Here is a 7,295-nt window from a genome sequence, read left to right on the forward strand (position 1 = left end):
TGTGGCGGAGGGTACCCTGAGTACCTCTATCGGTTCTCCCTTCTATTGCAGTCTCGTATTGTTGGTGGAAAGAAAGACTGTCGGTATGCCTCTGTGTGGGCTCTAATCTCTCTGATTTTATCCTCATGGTCTCTTCGCGAGATATACGTAGGAGGGAGCAATATACTGCTTGACTCCTCGGTGAAGGTATGTTCTCGAAACTTCAACAAAAGCCCGTACCGAGCTACTGAGCGTCTCTCTTACAGAGTCTTCCACTGGACTTTGTCTATCATCTAGGTAACGCTTTCGCGATTACTATGTGATCCTGTAACGAAGCGCGCTGCTCTCCGTTGGATCTTCTCTATCTCTTCTATCAACCCTATCTGGTACGGATCCCACACTGCTGAGCAGTATTCAAGCAGTGGGCGAACAAGCGTACTGTAATCTACTTCCTTTTTTTCGGATTGTATTTCCTTAGGATTCTTCCAATGAATCTCAGTCTGGCATCTGCTTTACCGGCGATCAACATTATATGATCATTCCATTTTGAATCACTCCTAATGCCTACTCCCAGATAATTTATGGAATTAACTGCTTCCAGTTGCTCACCTGCTATATTGTAGCTAAATGATAAGGGATCTTTCTATGTATTCGCAGCACATTACACTTGTCTACATTGAGATTCAATTGCCATTCCCTACAACATGCGTCAATTGGTTGCAGATCCTCCTGCATTTCAGTACAATTTTCCATCGTTAGCGTAAGAAGAAGCACATTGAACTTATGTAATGTTTACTGTTCCATCGGGACTAATTACGGAGCACTCTTCAGGTGTCTTCTTCAGTGTCCGCGGGTTGACGTGCTCCCAGGTACATTCCTAACTGCGTGATTCTGAGAGGGTCACTGTGGCATGTGCGCGTGAGAATTTGTCACACAGCTATGAATTCATCAATCGCGCAAAACGAAGGTGTGTTTTTTTTATTATTTAAGACATAAATATGGATTTCTGTGCACGTATCAGCAATGAATAATCACATTTTCTTCCTTGTTTACTAATTTCAGTGGTTAGCAGTACTCTGACAAATTTGTCGCAATGTCAAGCCTGACGGTAACCATGACCGTGTGGTCACAGTGTGAAACTGCCGGTCTGAAACGTGACACGTCGTTACTCTCCAAGTCTATTGGTGTGCGAGGTATCATTCCGGCGACAGCAGCTCGAAGCGCGTTCCTGCAAGGCTTTCTCTTACACACTATCTGATCAAAAGTATCCGGTCACCTTATGTTATGCGGAATTGCCACTAGATGTCACAACAGGTGGAGCCGCCAGTGTAAAAGGAGGCGGAGCGTATTGGGTTTCTCAGTAGAGAATGTGTCGGAGAGAAGAGCTCAGTGATTTCGAGTGTAGACTTTCGTCGAATGTCATGTGAGCAACAAATACGTCGGGGACATTTCAACCGCTCTAAAGCTGCCCGAGGCGGCTGTTTGTGATATGCTCATGAAGTGGAAGCGAGAAGGGACAGCTGAAGCAATATCAGGCAGACCTCATGTTCACAGGGACAGGGACCGTAAGCCATGGTGGAGGGTGCTTGTAAGAATCCCATGTAATTAGTGCACAGAATCATTTCTGAGTTCCAAAAGGGCTAACAGCAGTGCCGCTAGCACAACGACTGTGCCTGTGGAGCCAAACAGAATGGGATACAAAAGTCGAGCATCTCCTCATAAACCACACATTTCTGTAATCAAAGCCAAGTGACGCTTAGACGATGGGAAAAGGGACGCCACTGGACGGTGGATGACTGGAAACATGTAATTTGGAGTGATCGCGGTCTACCTGTGGCACACAGAAGGGCAGAGTTTGGTTTAGCGAATGTTTGGGGTACGTTACCTGCCATTATACGTAGAACACGAAGGAGGTGGTCTTACGACACAGAGATTTTTTTTTTTCGTGGTCATAGTGCGGTAGCTTTTATTGCGATTAAGAAAACACTGAATGCGGAACATATGAACAGATTTTGTAACACTGTGCACATCGTAAATTACTGGGACACTTCCTGTGCCAACCTCTTCATGTCAAAGTAGAACTTGCAACCTAGTCTTCAATTATTTGCTGGGTGTATTCCTCCAGTCTCTCTTATCCTCCGCAGTTTTTACCCTCTACAGCTCCCTCTAGTACCATGGAAGTTATTCCGTGATATGGTAACAGATGTCACAACATTCTGCCCCTTCTTCTTGTTGGTTTATCCCCTATATTCTTTTCCTCGGCGATTCTCCGGTGAACCTCCTCATTCCTTATCTTGCCAGTCCACCTAACTTTTAAAGTTCTTCCGCAACACCAAATTTAAAATGCTTCGATTCTCTTTTCTGGCTTTCCCACAGCCCATGCTTCACTACCATACAATGCTGAGCTCTCCTAAAGTATATTCTCCGGACTTTCTTCCTCAAACTAAGGCCTATGTTTGATACTAGTAGACTTATTTTGGCCTGGAATTCCCGTTTTGCAATGCTAGTCTCTTTTGATGTCCTCCTTGCTCCGACTGTCATGGGTTATTTTGCTTCCTACGTAGCAGAATTCAATAACTTCATCTACTTCTTGATCCCCAGCGTCGAAGTCATGTCCCTCGCTGTCTTCATTGCTGCTACTTTTTATTAGTTTCGTCTTTCTTCGACTTACTCTCAATCCTTATTTTCTGCCTAATAGATTCTTCATGATTGGCGACTCCATGGAATGTCCTGTGCACCACGACCTGATAATTGATATATTTGGAAGAAGAGACAGCATTGGTCGTATTTTTTTGTTTTATTAACCGCAAAATCGATTTTCGGTCACTAAGTGACCATCCTCAGCGCTGTAATATACAATCTAAATTGGTAGGCACTGGTGATCGCTATAAGCTTGTTGACACCAGTGCCTACCAATTTAAATTCTATATTACAGCACTGAGGATGGTCACTTAGAGACCGAAAATCGATTTTGCGGTTAATAAAACAAAAAAATACGACCAATGCTGTCTCTCCTTCCAGATTCTTCATGCCATTCAACAGATCCTCCAAGTCTTCTTCACTTTCTCTGAGGATAGCAATGTCGTCAGCGAATCTTACCCTTTCACCTTGAATTTTGATTCCACTATTGAACTTTCTTTTATTTCCAAAATTGCTTGTTCGATGTGCAGATTGAACAGTAGGGCTGAAAGACTACATCCCTGCCATGCACCCTTTTTTCCCCAGCGCTTCGGTTTTGGTCTCCCACTGTTATTCTTCCCTCTCAGTTCATGTACGTGTTGTATATTATCTGTCTTTACCTATACCTTACGAATTTTTTTTTCAGAATTTCAAATATCTTGCAAAACTTGATACTGCCGAACCCTCTTTCCAGGTCGACAAATATCCTGTGAATGTTTCCAGAATGAGATTTTCACTCTGCGGCGGAGTGTGCGCTGATATGAAACTTCCTGGCAGATTAAAACTGTGTGCCCGACCGAGACTCGAACTCGGGACCTTTGCCTTTCGCGGGCAAGTGCTCTACCAACTGAGCTACCGGAGCACGACTCACGCCCGGTACTCACAGCTTTACTTCTGCCAGTACCTCGTCTCCTACCTTCCAAACTTTACAGAAGCTCTCCTGCGAACCTTGCAGAACTAGCACTCCTGAAAGAAAGGATATTGCGGAGACATGGCTTAGCCACAGCCTGGGGGATGTTTCCAGAATGAGATTTTCACTCTGCAGCGGAGTGTGCGCTGATATGAAACTTCCTGGCAGATTAAAACTGTGTGCCCGACCGAGACTCGAACTCGGGACCTTTGCCTTTCGCGGGCAAGTGCTCTACCAACTGAGCTACCGAAGCACGACTCACGCCCGGTACTCACAGCTTTACTTCTGCCAGTACCTCGTCTCCTACCTTCCAAACTTTACAGAAGCTCTCCTGCGAACCTTGCAGAACTAGCACTCCTGAAAGAAAGGATATTGCGGAGACATGGCTTAGCCACAGCCTGGGGGATGTTTCCAGAATGAGATTTTCACTCTGCAGCGGAGTGTGCGCTGATATGAATATCCTTTCTTTCAGGAGTGCTAGTTCTGCAGGACGTTTTGATTAGTAATGAAGATTGTGCACTTAATGTGAAAGCAGAATTTCACATAACGTCAACATACGACAGCAAGGAATCAATTTCCAGGCGTGGTAAGATCTTGTAAGCACACAGTTGTTTATAAAACTTTAATACCAGAATGAACTTGCAATAATGATTACACAACAGTAACTAAATTTATTTGTTGCCATAAAAACTACTGAAGTGTTCTCACATACAACAATAACTGGCTCAATTTGGAACTTCAAGATGAAAATCTCAAGAAAATCTTTGATGGAACGATGTCACCACCTTGTGAAAACATATACCAAAATGGTGACTGTCACAAGACCAAATATATGTTCTTTATGTTGAACGCCGTACTGACAGGAGGGCCATAAAAGTGAAGTGTTTGTGACGAGCTACAGAGAAAGTCACACAGGAGACGTCTCGAGGACTTGCGGGTTGTTTATGAAGCTATGATTACCATATTAAATAAGTTGTAATCAACACGGGGTCGTAAATTGTATTTCTTATGTCACTGACTACGGACGTGTGTGTATAATTTATATGTCGATCTTTGTGTACTTTGGGGAACGTGTTCTTTGAGATGAAGATGACACGAATACTCCAGCCTAGAGAACACAGAAAACTGTTGGTGGTATTCCTATAAAAAAGAAAAATTGCGCAGTTGGATTTTTAGGAATGTCAGGGAGCGAGACACGCACTTTAGACTGTATTACACAGATACCAGTCACCAGCAAAGAAGGAAACATTTCTCTGATGGTACCCCGATACTGTGGTGTGTAACTATTTTCAATGTGGTTTAGCGAAACGTTGTTTTCAAGTCATTACACTGCATCGATAGTGAAAATATGACGGAACCATACGTATCTTTTCTGCAGTGATGTAGAATGCAGTATGAAGAATGACGGTAAAGTACAAAAGTAGCAAACATGTATGCAACCTCAGTGCGGAAATGGCACAGTTCCTATTTAAGTTGTTACCGACTGACGCCAACAAGATAGAGAATATAGCTGCTGGAAACTTCGCAGTCAAAAGTTGCAAACATAACTGATTGTGGACTGTCTTTGAAGGTTGTTAGGTCGATGTCGTATGTACTCGTTTGAGTAGTGATGGGCATCATTGCTACCTCAAAAAAAAAAGTAAAAAAACAAGCAGAAGTGGAGATGGAAACGAAATGAAACCAAGCTGATATAGTATGTGTTGCCATTTCAGTCATTACAAAATCGAGTAAAATTTAGGAAGAGCGTTGCAGCATGAGCTCACTTATCAGTATGACGTTGTACCTTCTCTGGTCCGAATGTATGAATTTCTTAGGTCGGGAAGAGAGTCGCAAAGGTGTGGTATTCTCTCCTGAGGCCAGCTGACAGAATAGTTCTGTAGTGAAACTTCCTGGCAGATTAAAACTGTATGCCCGACCGAGACTCGAACTCGGGACCTTTGCCTTTCGCGGGCAAGTGCTCTACCATCTGAGCTACCGAAGCACGACTCACGCCCGGTCCTCACAGCTTTACTTCTGCCAGTATCTCGTCTCCTACCTTCCAAACCTTACAGAAGCTCTCCTGTGTCGAGAAATAATAAAATGTTGGAAACGTGGAATATTGTCAAAGTTTCGTTGCCTATGCCGAGAACCAGAGGCAGTAGGTTAGCCAAGAGGTAAGAGGATTGCACATATATCGGAATGTGTCGTCACACAGGGGCAATGGCCTGGTTACACACAATAAGCGAGAGAGAATCGTTTAGCACGCGGGTTTGTGTTAGACGGAGACTTTCGTAAAGTGCAAGACAGAGGTATAGCGTCAGCTGTACTGCATTTCACAACTTCGTGCAAGTCTGCCGTAACAATACGTAAGTCTGTCGCAAGAACACCTAAGGGGCGAGTACGACAGATGAATCAGCAGTATAAGTGGAACGAATGCGTTCATTACAAACGAGCATGACGTCAGGACGTCGCTCGTGCTTCCTTTAAATACGCCAGCTTTGATAGCAACAAGGCACTCGCAGTTAGAATTGTACTGGGTCGCTGCGTAGCGCTCAGCTCGGTGATCGGCATGTTAATCTTTATTAAGGAGGTGTTGCAGTAAGGGCGGCCCATCCAGCAGCAGGCGTGACGGCACAGTACCAGCTCTGGTCCTCTCTGCTGCCACTGTCAATTATAAACCCAGGATTAGCAGACATCGCGGCAGACTCGCTCGCCGCCAATGCTGACCACATCAGTGAGCCATCGTCGAGACTGTGCGGGGCCTAGGCCCTGTGCATCTGCCGTCACAACCAGGTGAGTCGATGACGCTGGGGGATTGCAGCCCGTTCCGCCCGTCCACTGCGGACGAGCCACCAGGAGGAGCAGGGAAGAAGACGGGGTGGGGTAGAATACACTCCGCACTACGAGAACGCCTCTCGTGCCGACAGCGCCGGGACTCCAACCCGGAGCCTCCAAAGCACAGCGGCCTGCTGTCCGCGCCGAGCCGGCCGGCCAGCCGGGCGCCGCCAGCCACGCGCGGCCGAAGTACGAAGTAAGGACATTTCTCCGCTACGTCACAGCACACGACGCTGCGCTAGCAAGACTGGTGCGGCACGGAGCTGGTGTCATCGCTACGAGTTAGCGAGGACTCGGGGCAAGTCGTTGATATCACCAAGCTCAGCGAGCCTGTGTTACGCGGGCCACATTTTACTCGGCAGGAATAAAGGTGTCATGAATTAATAATGTTTCTTTGGCGTTTCTGACGCGTCCACAGTCATTTCCTAGCATCCTGACAACTGGGAGGTCACCGCTCGGCCTCCAGTCCACTGTAGGCGACCGGGACCACCGGGGCGCCTACAGTTCTAAATGCTTGCTGATATCCGACCAAATTGACATCCAACCCGGTTCCACAAATGTTCTGTCGGGAACAGACCTGAGGGTGTAGCTGGCCGTGGGAGTACTTCAACATCACACAGACAGTTCATAGAAACACGTGTCGTGTTTGAATGAGCATTGTTCTCTTGAAATATGGTACAACGATACTGCAGCGTACATTAAGGTGACAAAAGTTCTGGGATACCTCCTAATATCGTTTCGGACCTACTTTTGCCAGGTGTACTGCAGTAACTCGACGCAGCATGGACTCAACAAGTCGTTGGAAATTTCCTGCATCGAACCATGCTGCATCTATAACTGCCCATAACTGCGAAATTATTGCTGGTGCAGGGTTAAGCACACGAACTGACCTCTATATTATGCCCCATAAATG

At 45.8% G+C, this 7,295-nt stretch overlaps 1 non-coding gene across 1 annotated transcript; it reads right to left on the reverse strand.

The window, feature by feature from the left end:
• Positions 1 to 3,446: 3,446 nt before the first annotated feature.
• Trnas-cga lies at positions 3,447 to 3,521 on the reverse strand. Its single transcript has one exon. It is a non-coding gene; the product is annotated as a tRNA-Ser (tRNA).
• Positions 3,522 to 7,295: the final 3,774 nt, after the last annotated feature.

Source organism: Schistocerca piceifrons, chromosome 5 (genome assembly GCF_021461385.2).
Source record: "Schistocerca piceifrons isolate TAMUIC-IGC-003096 chromosome 5, iqSchPice1.1, whole genome shotgun sequence".
NCBI classification, from domain to species: domain Eukaryota; kingdom Metazoa; phylum Arthropoda; class Insecta; order Orthoptera; family Acrididae; genus Schistocerca; species Schistocerca piceifrons.